This window comes from Mastigoproctus giganteus, chromosome 5 (genome assembly GCF_048544385.1).
Source record: "Mastigoproctus giganteus isolate SK-2022 chromosome 5, ASM4854438v1, whole genome shotgun sequence".
In the NCBI taxonomy this organism is placed as follows: domain Eukaryota; kingdom Metazoa; phylum Arthropoda; class Arachnida; order Uropygi; family Thelyphonidae; genus Mastigoproctus; species Mastigoproctus giganteus.
This window is the reverse complement of record NC_143579.1, coordinates 76,073,423-76,087,864: the sequence shown is the minus strand read 5'-3', so window position 1 is coordinate 76,087,864 and position 14,442 is coordinate 76,073,423. Positions and strand designations below refer to the sequence as shown.

The window sequence follows — 14,442 nt, the reverse complement described above, 5'->3', positions numbered from 1 at the left end:
TGGGAATTTGATCTCCATAGTTGTGGATTTTGTTTTATTTGAAGAAGCTTGTTACCTGTTTGGTTATGCCATATTTCAGACCATATCTCAGTGCATATCTGCCGTATGATTGGTTTGTAGTCAGAATATGGAACTAGGATGTAATTGAAGCAAGCAGGGCATTTTGCTGCTTCATCTGCACGCTAGTTGCCTGGAATTCCAAAGTGGCTGGTTATCCAGCAAAACGTTAGTTAGTTATTTGGTTTTTTGGAGCATTAGCAACTAAGGCCATATTGCTCCGGGATATGTGGTGGTCATTCCCTGACCTTTCCACATCCTCCGTATTTGGTGGTGACGGGCTCGAACCCCGGTCTAATCAAGAAGCATGTGCTATGCACTGCTGCTCCTTCCTACCTGGCTATGGAGGCACCTCCAGCAAAACGTGACAGTCTGCTTATTTTCACTGAAGTGATATAACTGAGATCTAATTTGTGGGAGAAGTGGATGGAAAATTTGTGATTTATTCTGTAGGGTATTCATAGCACTTAAAGAGTCTGTGTATTTTATGATCTGGGTGTTTAGTGGATCGTTAAGGACATTTAAAGCCATTTTGATTGCATAAAGTTCAGCAGTAAAAACACTGGATTCAAGTGGTAACTGGACAGAAACAGTGGTTTAGGACTGATTACTGCAGCTCCCACGGATATATCAGTTTTGGAGCCATCTGTATATATTTGGAGACTGTGAGCATTAGCCAATGCATGAGCAGCATGTAACTGTCTAAGATTGTGGTTCAATAGGGAGTGTTTTCCCCACTGAAGAAAATACTTATCGCAAAAGAGGTATATTCATTGCCCATAGTGCTTGTACTGCATCTGCAGCTTGAGATAGATGCCCCAGTTTTCTGTTAACTCTTGTAGCTGGATACCTGCAGGTTTATTTTCATTCGGTTTGTTTCTGTATAAGTTTTCTCACTGAGGTTCAAAGAGATATGTCCAGATGGGGTCAGAAGGGAGGCTATGCAATTTGGCTGCATAGCTAAGAAGCAATACTTTTCCTCCAAGATTTAGTGGAGGCTTATTGGCTTCTATGTACAAACTTTGCACTGGGGATATCTTAAAAGCTCTGGAGGCAATCCTGAGAGCACTATTGAACTGGATTGAGCCAAGCCAATGCTGTCTTACGTGCAGAATCATAAACTGGAGCTCCATAGTCTAGACAAGATCTTATTAAAGTTCAATATAGGTGCAGAAGTGTGAAGCGATCGGCTCCCCATACCATGGAAGAGATAACTTTGAGGATATTCATCTTTTTCATGCATTGCATCCATAATTGCCTTATATGTGCCTGAAAAGTAAGTGTTGAGTACTAGTCCCAAGAACCAGATATTGTTGCTAAGTGGTATTTGTTGGATTCCTAACCTTAGTTCAGGATCTGGATGGAGCTGACGCTTTTTTCAAAAGTAGATAGCAGTTGTTTTTGTTGCAGAGAGGTGATAGCCATTGTGGAATGCCCGTGATTGTATTTTATTTATTGAGAGCTGCGGTTGACGCTCGATTGAGCGCATATTTTGTGAGTGGCAAGATATTGTAAGGTCATCTGCATATAGATAGGTGTTAACATTAACTGGAATGTTCTCTGTTGCATTTGCTCTGATCCTTGTGGGACCCCTTCTTCTTGGACAAATGTACGGGATAGAGAATTGCAGTAACGCACTTGAAAGGTTCTGTGTTGTAGAAAGCTCTGTATGGTTAGTGATAGCTGACTCCGGAGTCCTGTGGCATACAGATTTTGAAGAATGCTATAGCGCCAGTGATATCAAAGGCTTTCTCTATATCCAGGCAGACCATGACAAGATGTTCTTTATGGATAAAAGCATTCCATATGTTGGATTCTGCATTGATCATAAGATGTAGAGTTGATCGATTTTTTTTCTAAAGCCGTACTTGTTCCTGTTCATTATTGAATGAGATTCTAGGTACCATACTAATCGAGCGTGAATCATTTTTTCTAATGTTTTACCAGGGCAACTACTAAGGGATATTGGCCAATAGTTTTGTGGATTTGAATGATCCTTTCCAGGTTTAGCAAAGGCTAGGACTATTGAGTGGCGCCAAGAAAGATGGTAGTAGCCTTCAGAGAATATCCAGTGAAATATACCAGTAATGTGTTCAGAGAATTCTTGTTTAGGTGTTTAAGCATTATATATTGTGTATCCCATCAGACCTTGGTGCACTATTAGCTGACCTATTTAAGGAGCTCTGTAGTTCGAGTAATGTAAAAGGTCGATTATATGGAAGAGATGCCATTGTATTGAAGGTCAGCTTATACTTTTCTGCATTGGATTTTATCCGCAATCTCTGCGGATGTCACAGAGATTTCAGAAAAGGATTCTGCTAGGGCAGTTGCAATTTCTATTGGAGAGGAGAAATCTTTACTTTTCCAACTTGTAATAGATGTTGATTCCGGGTGGGATTTACTATTCAGCTTTTTGATTTTGTTCCAGATTTTTCTGCTCTCTGTATTTTTATTAATGGTGAGAGCAAACTAGATCCAAGAATCTTTTTTTCACTTTTTTCTGTACATAACGTGCCTTAGCTTTACATTTCTTAAAATTTATCAGGTTGTCAGTTGTTGGGTTCTTGCAAAATAGATGCCATGCTTTATTCTTTTCTTTTTTTGGCATCATGGCTTGCATCATTCCACCAGACATTGGCATGTCTATGAGGACCCACTCTGGTTTTGGGTATAGAGTAGATTGCAGCTGTTATTATCTGTGTAGTAATGTGGTCAGTAACATCCTCTATAGGCTGGCTTTTGATAATTTGATCATCAAAGGAAATTGCATTGGTGAACTTGTTCCAATCTGCCTTGGTAAATTTCCATTTTATGTGGCTGGCTATATGTGAGGTTCTATTGTTTGCAATTTGCAAATGATTGGATAATGATCACTATTCAGTGGATTACTTAAAACTAATCACTAAATAATTGGGAACAGTTTTTGGAAAACATATTGATAGGTCTATGGCAGTAGACACTCTGGTGGGAAAGTGAATATAAGTGTTAGCACCAGTATTTAATAATGTGAGATTCTGGTTATCAAGAACTGTTTCAATGAGTTTTCCTAGTTTGTCTACCTTGGGAGATCCCCACATAGGATGGTGCCCATTGAAATCTCTTAGCAGAATGAAAGGAGATGGAATCTCCTTTCATTCTGCTGTTTTATAAGGTCCTCCAGCTCTTTTACAGCAAATGCTTTGTTTGGGGAGAGGTACACAGAGACTACAGTTGGCATAAAACTCAAAACAATATGTACTGCTACAGCCTCTAATGTGGTCTGCAGAGGGATCTGTTTTGTAGGAACCTTGTTTTCGACAAGTATGGCTACGCTTCCTCTTGTTGAGTTAGTATTGCTTCTGTCTTGTTGGTAGATACTATAGTTTTTAATCACTGGAGTCATCTGTGGAGTTAGATTGGTTTCTTGCAGGCAGATGATAACTGGACTATGCTGTTTGATTAGATCACAAATTATCAAAAATATTGCTTTGTACACCGCTACAGTTCCATTGTATAATGTTCTGCATTATTTAGTTTTAGAGGTTGTAGATGGTTCTGTCTGTTTTTTGTATCCAGCCTGTTTGAATCAATCTAGTTTCATCCTTTCTTTTTTCAGAAGGCAGTGCACCCAATGTCCATGTCATCTTCTGCGTGTGAATCTAAAATGGCCTCTTTTTGCAGGGTACCAGAATCAATATCCATATTTCCTGAGCATGGTTGGTCTGCAGTGTTTGATGCTGATGCTTTCAATTTTGCAGTTTCTGGCATAGTATCAGTTGCAGTTGGTGGGACTGTTAGCGGAGTATTGCTAGCACAAGTTACTTTACATTGTTCTGTAGATGGTGGTTGTGGAGACAAAAGCACTGATTGAGTCCAATCAGTAATCGAAATGGATGGGGATACTGTGACTGCTGTTTGTATACCAGTTGACTGATATTTTTTGGTTGCTGCAGCATAGGTAACTTTTGGCATGTTGATCACAACTTGCTTCCTAGCTTCTTGGTAGGTGAGCTTTTGTTCAACTTTGTATTTTTGAATCTTTTTTCCCACCCTCCAGAGTTCACATGCTTTTGAATATGCTGGATGCTGGCCTTTACAATTTGGGCATTATGGTGTTTCTGCAGTGCAGTCCGTTTGTGAATGGGCAATGGAGCCGCAGTTTGGATAGATGGAGTCCCCTCGACTTACCCTTTGTGAGTGTCCAAATTTCTGACACTTTAAACATCTGATTGAATATTGGGAATGTAGGGACGTACTCGGCGATTAAGGTATCCGGCTTTCACACATGTTGGTAAGGTCGGTGTACTAAATGTTAGAATAATGTTCCTAATGGGAACAAGTTCGCCATCTTTTTTGAACATTATTCGTTTAGCTTCAATGACTTTTTGCTCTTGTAATTCTTTTACTATCTCATCTTCAGTGATATTCATCAGATCCCACTCTGCTATTACTCCTTTGGAGCTATTTAATGTAGCATGAGGGGCAACCTGTACAGGTATTCCACCAAAAGTTGACAATTTCAGTAGAGCCTGAGAATGCTGATGTTTAGCTGTTTCAACTAGTAGATCTCCAGACTGGAGTCTTTTTCACCATTTTCAGTGAACCAGCCACAGTTTTTAAACATTTCTGAATTAGAAATGGTGAAAGGGCACTCATAGGTTTGGATGAAAGAGAATGTAATATGAAGAATGTTGGAGTCTTTTTCACCATTTTCAGTGAACCAGCCACAGTTTTTAAACATTTCTGAATTAGAAATGGTGAAAGGGCACTCATAGGTTTGGATGAAAGAGAATGTAATATGAAGAATGTTGGATATTCCTGTGATTCTCATTTTTGCGTAGTCTCTTAGATTGGGATGTGTCATGTTTGGTTTCATTCATGTCATGACATGAGTATCTGGGCTCAAGTTTGTTTGTTATTTGATTTTTAGGAGCATTAGCAACTAAGGCCATATTGCTCCGGGATATGCGGTGGTCATTTCGTGACCTTTCCGCATCCTTCGTATTTGGTGGTGACGGGCTCGAACCCCGGTCTAATCAAGAAGCGTGTGCTACGCACTGCTGCTCCTTCCCACCTGGCTACGGAGGCGCCTCTCTGGGCTCAAGTGCTGGGTAGTTGTCGCAATCCATGGTTGCTCCTTTTAGCCCTGGAGGATAACTTATCCTCCAATTTACCGGCTCCACCATGTGAAGGCAGGAGCAGTGCCACCAAGCGAGAAGAGATTAGTGGTTAATGTGTTATGTAGGTTAGTTCTATATACAAGAAGAAGAAAGGTATCTTTCTTTTCAAAAAGCTTACTTCTTTATTGAGAAGAGCAGAAAAGAAATAACTTAGTAAATAAACACTTGAAAATTCTGTGAAAACAGCTAATTCTAGAGAAAGTTCTTTGAGATCCGCTTTTAGACTTGTTTGACACTCGGGGCCCATTGCCATGTCCGTCCTTACCCTTACATCCCAAACCGAGTCAGTGTTACAAGTGCCAAAAATACGGACACTTCCAAATTGCATGTAGTGGTGAGGCAATATGTCCAAATTGTGGACCAAAGGAGCACAATCAATCTGAATGCATTGCTACCACTTCTCATTGCCCAAACTATAAGGGTAATCACCCAGCTTTCTCCAAAATATGCAAACTATGGAAGCAAGGATAAAAAATCCAGAAATATAAAGTTGAGAATAAAGTGACATATTCAGAGGCGAAAAGGAAAATACTGAAAACAGATCCAAAATGTACATATGCAATGGCTGCTAAACAATTCCAGTCAGTAGCATATACAAACAGATGTTACAGTTCCCCCAAATATGTCTATCAGTAATTAGGCATGCTCCATGCTCTCTGCTCCCAAAAAGTGTCCTACACAACAAAAAAAACTGAAAGAGCCTGTAATACCCCAGTTACCATACCAGCAAAGTACCTCCAACAGCAAAACCAAAAGTGACAAACCATAGTACTGAAATCACCAAATTAAACCAGAATGGATATTGACCAACACAATGATTCAGATGATGGCATATTAGAACTTCATGCAACTGATGAGATGGGTGTAACATGTCCCTACTTTCCAAAGAAAGACAAAGCAAAATTGGATCAATGCAAACAAGTCAATTGGATCAACTAAAAAGCAGTCAGAAACAAAAACAACCAACAAAACCATTTAGTGGCAAGAATCCTTCAGTGGAATTGTAGAAGCTTTTGCAATACAAAAGACAATTTTCATGACCACATTGACTGCTATGAACCATCAGGCATATCCCTACAGGAAACTTATTTAAATGCACAAGTGTATCCTACCATCAAAAATTACACCATCTTCAAACGAGTTAAGAGTATTGACTTGTCAGCCCATGGAGGCGTGACTGTTCTTGTTAGAAACAACAAGAACATTGAAACATATTGCTCTTCAGACTCCTTTTGAAGTAGTGGCAGTACGCATTCTAATTGACATCACACTTACAATAGCATCAATATATATCCCTCCTGATTTCTCATTCTCTTTAGAAGACCTAGAAAAACTAATAGACCAGCTACCATCTCCCTTCTGCTTGCTCGGAGACTTCAATGCACATCATTCGCTGTAGGGATCCCCAACAATTGACAGGAGAGGTACGCTAATAGAATCCTTTCTTGATGCTTATAAACTCATCATTTTGAACACTAGTGAGCCTACCTATATTCATTTTGCGACAGGATCCACGAGTGCAATAGACCTTTCAATTTGTTCTCTCTCTATATATGCTGTTATGGAGTGGTCTGTTCTTGAAAACCCACTAAACAGTGATCATCTGCCAATTCTCTGCAAGCTCCAGACATGGGCAAACTCCCCTTCATCATGCGACTCCATTTAGAAATTTGGTAGGGCACACTGGAATGAATATGCCTCTTATGTCCAGTTAGATGATAGATAAAATAATCCAATCCCAGCCCATAGACAATGTCACAGAACATATAACTAATCAAATATTACGAGCTGCTACCACATCAATACCAAAATCTTTACTGGGAAAACGGAAACAAAGTAATTACTGGTGGAATCAAGATTGTACACATGCCAAAGATGAAAAAAATAGAGCTTGGAATTTATTTTGAAAATTCCCAACAGCTAGTAACCTAATTAACTTCAAAAGATAGAAAGCCAAGTTCCACCAAAAACAAAAATACATATGACGAAAAGCAAAGAAAGATGCGTGGATTAACTTTTCCTCAAATATAAACAAGGAGACGGACAGCAGAATCATCTGGAGAAAAATACAGACACTTAATGGCAAATATGATCAGTCCCCAGCTACAATACTAAATTGGGAAGGGAAGGAGTTGTCATCACCGGGAGAAATAGCAAATGCCTTAGCAGAAACATTTGCCCATATATTAGCAATATCCACCTACAATCCAACCTTTCAGTGAATTAAAGAATCTGCTGAACAGTAAGATTAATTTTTTTACAATAATTTCACATTCATACAACCAGCCATTCGCGCTAACGGAACTTTTAGGGGCACTCAATAAAACATCCAGTAGTGCTGCTGGTCCAGATGGGATCTATTACATAACGTTAAAACAGCTTAACAGCAGTGCAAAAAGAACGTTGTTAAACTACTACAATTGCATATTCTTAGAAAATACTTACCCAGTCTCCTGGCTTCACTCAATAGTTCTAGCCTTCCCGAAGCCCGAAAGGATCGTACCTTTCCACATAACTACAGGCCGATTTCACTGACTAGTTATTTAGGCAAAGGGCTAGAAAAAATGGTTCACAGTATGCCATGTTATATCACAGTAAACCTAATGAAAACCACTCCGCAGAGTTTGGCTGCAAGAGTCCATGCTCAGTTGGGATATTAAAATTTCAGAACATATTCCAAGACCTTGCTACTCCTGAACCTCCCTGGACTGAATGCTCACCTCTGCGACAATTTCTTTTAAGATGGGGAAAATCCTCTCTGGCAAAAGTCAACTTTCAATAGCTCCATAAAACTCACTCATTGGAAAACTCAGATAAAATACCTATCTATACTGATGGCTCCAAAATAGATGCAGCTGTAGGTGTTGCAGCAGTTTCTTACCACCTTCTCAGTGGCTGCCTCTTCCTACAGAATGCAGTATCTATATTGTAGAATTATTTGCAATAAAACTAGCTCTAGACAAAATACACAACAGCCATATCAAGCAATTTCTGATATATACGAACTCCTTGAGTGCAACCACTGCCATTCAATCTACCTTTTCACCCTCTCATCCCATTATTAAAGAGATATGATCTAAGTTATTTTACTATAAAATAGCCAACCAGAAGGTTACCTTCTGCTGTATACCCGGTCATGTCGGCATCCCAGGTAATGAACAAGTGGATGAAGCCGCTAAACTCCCAACTCAGGCTCTTCCAGTCAACTAAAAGTGCCCTACATCGACTACAAATCCATCATTAAAACAATATGTGGGAAACAATGGTCTTACCTCTGGAAAACTCAAATCAATAGTAAACTGCTGCAGCAGATAAAAAAAGATTCAAAACTATGGACATCTAGTACCAGAAAAGCAGGCGACAAGAAGTAATTCTAGCATGGCATTGCATCGGTCCTTTGCATCCAACTCATCTGTATTTGCTTATGGGAGAGAACCCTCCTCAGTGTTTCTTTTGCCAATCGCAGCTAACAATAAAACATATTCTCATTGAATGTCCCCAACATTCAACTATCAGAAATCAAGCTTTAGCTCCCTGTTCAACTTGCAGGAACCATTAACCTTATTACATATTCTTGGCAGTGAAGCAAATTTCGAGGAACTGTTTACTTATTAGAAACACATAAATCTGTATAATAGTTTGTGATCACAATAACATGTGAAATTAATGATAAGCAAATCATGAACAAGCATAATATGGCCCAAGAGGCCCTTATGCCAAAAACTCAAATATAACAATAATAACAATGATGGTGTAAGCAATAAATACTCATTAGCAAAGGCATATGATTCAAGAAACAAGTCTATATACAGCATCAGCCAAAAGAAAAAAACAAATCTTCCCATTTCACCCATTCATTCACTTCAACAGTTATTCCTTGAATTTATTTAAACTGTCAACTTCCACAATGACAGATGGAAGTTTCTTCCAATCAACCACCCTCTGGCTAAAGGCACATCTCTTATAGAACTGTCATTTGGTTACCTGATTTGATTGTTGTAACAGATTACATGTTACTTTATTTGCCTGACGTAGTTGAGTGATCAAAAATGTGAGTGCAATAGCACATGCTCTTTGAGTGGACCGTGGTTCAATCCTGTGACTGCTAAATACGATTAACGTTTGTATTGATGATTTATTGTAAATTCCACTGACCTGGTGGTCGTGCTGGAGTATAAACAAGAACTTTTTTTTTTATTAGACAGATTGTTTTGTTTTATGAATGATGACTATTTGGTTCAGTTTTTCAGTTCATTTTGTGTTTTAATACTTTGTATTAAAACACAAAATTACTTACATTTATTTGTTTGCCTTAGCTTTTGAACAGCAGTGTAATTAAGAAGTCCTGTTATGCTGATGCAGCAAACCTTACTAGTTAGAATTTGAGGAGAGTCCAAATTATAGAATATCATTGACCTAGACTAGCGTTATTGATTACTAGAACAGGTTGCCCTGCAGATAGTTGAGGCTGCTAGTTTGAGAAATTCAAAGGTCAACTGGATAATTACCTACTATGTGAGGATGGAAGTGAGTAATATGTAAAATAGGGATAATAAAATGAATGAAGGTATAATTTTCACTGTTATAAATGATTCCAGAACTAGAAACCATAAATTCAAATTATTGGAGAAGAGATTTAGACTTGATTGTAGGAAGCTTTCTTTTAGCCAGCAAGTTGTTCATTACTAGAATAAGTTACCTCCATCACTAGATGGCAGGCAGCATGGAAAAAATTCAAACATCAGTTGGATAGTTACCTGCATGAGGAGGGAAATATGCAGGGTGTTTATTTTCTTTATTTTTGTTTAGTTAAGTGTGGCAGTTATTCCCAAAGTAATATACACTATGCATATGCTCCTTACTACATACTCCTGTATGATTGACATTTATCGTGATAATAATTTGAAGTTGAACCTCAGTATTAGTGTGTTGAAACAGAATTCCTTAATTGATTATTTGTAAAATGATCAATTATTTGAGATTTTTTAAAAAATGGATGGTGGTATTGCAGTGACCACATTTAGGTCAGATTACAGATTTTTTATCAAAATTTATACTTTATGTGGTCAAATACTGACATAAATTTATGAATTGTTGTGGGAGGTGTGTGGTGAGTCAAGGGTAGATTGTAGCATTATTTCACATTGGGCTCAAAGATTTTGTCGAGGTCAACCAATGCTGAAAATAAGCAATGCTCGGGTAGACCAAGAACCTCTGTGGACAACACATCAGCAGTCATTATTACCACTCTTTTTGGAGGAAGAAAGACATATGACCTGTGAATAAGTAGCCAACAAATCTGGACTCCCGAAAGCATTTGTTCACTGAGGTTTTACAAAAATGAAAGTTCTCCACACAGTGGGTTCCACATTTGTTTTCAGATGGACAACGAGCAAAACATAAAGAAATTGCAATGTAGTTACTTCATCTACAAGAAGGTGAAGATTTTTTAAAATGCATTGTTGCAATTGATAAGACATGGACATGTGTTTATGAGATTAACATTGTTTTGCTAACATGGGTGAAAGTAAGCATTTTTTGTTAATTTGTATGTGCTGACTACAAATATGACAGTAAAAAGTTTCTGTCACGTCACATTTTTTAGAAAAATGCAGAAACAGTTTTTAAAAAAACATCAAATAGCTTCAAAATCAACAAAATCATCCAACATTGCACTCTGTACCTTTCCCGGTTGAATTTATTATAACAAAAGAGACACATCTGTGTTTAATGGTATACTAATACCTCCTTTTAGTTTTATGGCCTCGAGGAGTTGCCGCTCTGAGTTATATTGCTATAATCCTTATTATGCTGTAGCACATTTGGACCCTACTATATTTCCAGCAGCCAGGCACCTCTGTAAAAGACAACTTGTTTCCAAGCTGTCTTTAGGCCTTAAATGTACATTTTTTGGGTTAGTTTCGATTTGTAAGATCTAGCGGTAGGTTGTGGTATTTTAAAGTTCTGTTTTGGTCTTGTTAAAACTCGTGAAATGAAGTGAAAATGCCATGCATGCGTTAATTCACCAAACAGTTTTTGCTGTGTTTCTGGACAATTTACAGTGAAGTCGCAACATCGATCAGTCACAGACAAGGTGAAACAAGGTTATTATTTTTATTTTGGTTGTCACGTGGATGATCAGTATAAAATGTAGGCACCACATATGTGCTGTATGATGTGCTATGTAATTCTGACTGAACGTTTGAAAGGAAAAATTCTAAAATGATTTTTGCTGTTCCAGCGATCTGGCGAGAACCAACAACTCACCTCGAAGATTATTATTTCGGTCTCACAAATACTAAGGGGGTTTCAAGAAAAAAATAGAGTTAAAATAAAATACCCCAACCTTCTGTCCTCAATAAGACCAGTGCCCCACACACACACACACACACACACACACACACACACACACACACACACACACACACACACACACACCAGAACTCCCTATTCCTCCACCTAGTTGGAAGAAATCACTATTCTGGAAGAACCCATACCTGCCCCCTCAATATTTGCCAATCCTGGTTACAATCCTGAAAATGACAAAACCCCACACTTATTTGAGCAAAGTGAACTTAATAATTTGGTTAGGGATTGAAATCTTTTAAAGCAATAGGCTGGCTATTAGGATCTAGGTTGCAACAGTGGAATTTTCTGGCAGAAACCATGAGGATTTCTGGATTTAGAAACTGAAATGAAAAGTTTGTGGGTTTGGAAGGAATCAAATGGAAGGTTCTCTTTGTGTCTGCAAAGATTTAAACAGATTGATATATGAACTAGGGTTTGAACACAAACCTGAAGAATGGAGATTATCCATTGATTCTTCTAAACTCAGTTTAAAAGCAGTTTTGCTACACAATGGTAATATCAAACTATCGGTCCCAGTGGCTGTGAAAGAAACCTATGATAACATATCATTGCTATTAAATTCCTTATGCTATAAGAAATATTGTTGGAAAATCTGTGGTGATTTAAAATTAATTGTTTTGTTGCTTGAACTACAGGGTGATTTTACTAAGTATCGTTGTTTCCTGTGTTTATGAGATAGTTGAGCAGTAGAACATCATTATATTGTGAAGGAAATGGCCCATCAGAGAAGAATATGTTCTCGGGAAACTCAACATCAAATACACACCTTTAGTGAAACCTGAAATGGTACATCTCCCACCTTTGCACATTAAGTTGGGTCTTATGAAAAATTTTGTAAAAGCTCTGGACAAAAATAGTGAAGGTTTCAAGTACTTAAAAAGCCAGTTTTCAAAAATTAGTGATGCGAAGTTGGAGAGGATATTCGTAGGCCCACAAATTGACGGCTTTGAAATGATGAAATCTTTGAAACTAAACTTAACAGCACTGAATTAGCTGTGTGGAAATCCTTCAGAGATGTTGTTAGTGGGTTTTAAGGAATAAAAAAGTAGAGAACTGTAATGAGTTGATAGAAGAATTGTTGAATAACTATCAAAAGTTAGGATACCGAATGTTGCTGAAGATACACTTCCTACATTTTCACCTGGACTTCTTTCCAGACAACTTGGGATCTGTCAGTGACAAGCAGGGGGAATGATTCCACCAAGATATCCACACTATGGAGCAGAGGTATCAAGGACAATGGGATCCAGCAATGATGGGTGACTATCAGTGGTTTGTGATTTGGGAGGACCATTCTGCCCATAAGAGGAAAAAATAACTGTACGTAGTAAGGTTTCCTATTTTTGCCTCCCCTTTTGTTGGTTAATTGCTTACTTAAATCCAAATAGGTGTTTATAAAGTTTAAATATGTTATTTTTTAACCATTTGGAATGTTTACCGGTCGTCATTTCTATTTCAAGCAATTAATTTACAAGAAAAGTAGTCAAGTACATTCAGATAAGTGAAAATTCACAATTTTTGGAAAAAAGTAGCAGGAAGCCATAACATGAAAACGTGACGTACTGCGAACTTTCTACTGTCATTTTCGTTTTAAGCACCTGCAATTTAGGTCAAAATCAGTTGATTTCGTTCATGTTATTGAAAAAAAGTTTTAAATTGTTGGTTAGTTTTTTAATTGTGAATTTTAAGTCTAAAGTATTTAAGGTTAAATTTCCATTTTGGTTACAGTAGAAAACATTAAAAATTAGTAAATGCATATGGATAAAATTACATAAAGATTAATTTCTTATATGCTGACCGTCTCCTGCTTGCCAGTGCTAACTTGACATGCATACTGGCAAGAGGTGCTGCCAACAGTTAATTTATAGGTGAGGGATTAAGTCTATTAACCAATAGAAAGATGTCAAGTTTTTCTATCCTGGATCCAGAGGTTCTTGTTGGAGTGGAAGCCTTGGGATAAACTTTGCTCTCTCATACTCCGATCATCTGTGGTTGTTGTGCAGGCTGGTTCTTGGGGGGTCTGGAGAGGGTTTGTCTGTGGGCTGCTCTTCTTGATATCTGAACTATTCCCCCCCCCCCCATTTCTTCTTTTTTCTTTGTTGAAAAGGTGGAAATATTGTGGGTTTAATTCGATCCCTTATTTTCTGTTAATCGATGAGGTTCCAAACATTTTTATAAAGAAGGCTTCTTTAAATTTTCTTCTGTTGTACTGGTTGTCTGTAGAGAGGATTCTAGTATTGTTGAAATCCCATGTGTCACCATTTTGGAATGCATTTAAGGCTGTGTCAGATTTTAGAATTCTTCCATATTGTACATATTTTTTATGTTCTTTGATTCTGCAGTTAAGTCTTCTGTACAATTCTCCTATGTTTATTTTATAAATAGGACCTCTAGCTTTGTTGGGGTTATTGGGCTGTTGTTTTAGGATTTGCTTAATGGAGACAGAACTCTTGAAAAAGGTGGTGATTCCATAGTTTCTTGCTTCTTTTGCATATTTTTGTACCGATTGTTGGTATGTAAGGTATGCATATAGTGGTTCTTCCATCCCTGCTGGGTTGGGGGTTGTGTGAAGGTCTTGGAAATGTCTTCTATTGCTCCGTTAATCACATGTAGAGGAAATCCATCCTTCAAGGCAATCCTGGTTATTGTTTGTAGTTCTTGTTGGAGGTTTCTCTACAAATTCTGTATGCACTGAGGATTTATTTCCGTCCTCAGCATTGGAAATGCCCTCTCTCCACTCATGGTAGAAATATTTATGTCAAAATTAGAAGAATTCCTTGAAAACCAACCTAAAAAACCAAAATTCTGGAGTAGGTATGTTGATGATATATTAGTAATCTGGAGCCGTGGAACAGAA

The 14,442-nt window shown here is 37.9% G+C and overlaps 1 protein-coding gene across 1 annotated transcript in view; it reads left to right on the top strand.

The window, feature by feature from the left end:
• The window catches only part of LOC150085504 (uncharacterized), a 934,283-nt gene that overhangs the window by 698,979 nt on the left and 220,862 nt on the right, over positions 1 to 14,442 (top strand). The gene's annotated exons all lie outside the window — the stretch shown is intronic.